Here is a 1,316-nt window from a genome sequence, read left to right as displayed (position 1 = left end):
GTTTTGCTTTACATTTTAGGAATTAATTCAACATGATTGTTCAATTCTTTTATTAAAACCAATTAAAGAACTTTTTTTCCTAAATGAGAATAGAAAATAACGACTTTTTTGCTTAAGATAAATTTGCTTAACTTATTTAGTTAACGATTACATCCACACAAACAAATGATGTGGCAAATGCCACATCGTTTGAGATTATAATTTGGTAAAATATTTTGGATTCTGTAGCACTACTCCTCAAAAATATTAATTTAGTCGTTCAACTTAAACACTGTATTTCACTTGAAAAATGCATGAGATCCCGAAATCGTATACCAAATTTTGGATGCCAAATGATGTGGTAAATGACACATCATCACATTTGATTTCATATTTTCAATTTGTCTTCAAAGTAATTAATTTCATTTAAGAAATATAATTAACATAAATTGCAATTAAAGTCAATACTCATCCACTTCTAGCCATCTCTTAATTGTATCACATCGGCACTCTTCTTTTCTCCTTTAAAAATTCATCAACCATCTCATAATTGTTTGCTGGATGCTTAAGGCACGTTTACTTACTTAGAATGAGAATGAAAATGGAGGGAATGGTTCCGGGATAAAAGTATTCATACGTTTACTAACACATAAAGGTAGGGGTGGGCAGAAACCGAATCAGGAACAGAAAACCGGCCAAACCGGGTCGGAAAATAGGTTGCGGTTACTGAACCGGAAGAAATAGTGAAGCGAAATGCAGTGAACCGGACTGGACCGGGTCGAACCGGGTTGTTTCTTTGCACCGACCGGAATAAACCGAACCGGCCGAATTTAATATCACATATTAATTTTTATTAAATTTTAATAGGTGTCAAATTATGATTGGATGTAAAGAGGTTTCATGTGAGCTTGACCTTACCTGATTACTAGAAACCCTAACCTAATGCGACCCACTCTCTCAATCTCATTCAGTCATTCCCTCACACCTCGCCGTTTTCGACTTTCCTCTCTACTCTCTCTAACTCTCTCTCCATTTTCGACTAATCATAGACAAACCATCAAAATTCTTCTCATCTCTTGCCCTTTTTCCTCATCTTTCCCTACATCTCTTCTCATCTGTTGTTGTTTTGATTGGGTTTGGGGGCTCTCGAACTATTTTGCTTCATATGAACTCGGTAGTGAAATTTCGCGTTTGGCTTCAATTTTTTGTTTGTTTTATGTTTCGATCTATGAAACTAGGGTGCTAAGATCTGGGATAATGATTGGTTGTTTGCTGTTCTTGTTGTACAATGCTGCTTGCTGCATGCCGATCTTCACGCCGAATCTAACTGCACAACC

This window comes from Rosa rugosa, chromosome 2, assembly GCF_958449725.1.
Source record: "Rosa rugosa chromosome 2, drRosRugo1.1, whole genome shotgun sequence".
NCBI classification, from domain to species: Eukaryota; Viridiplantae; Streptophyta; class Magnoliopsida; order Rosales; family Rosaceae; genus Rosa; species Rosa rugosa.
The sequence above is the reverse complement of the archived record's forward strand: the minus strand, read 5'-3'. Positions refer to the sequence as shown.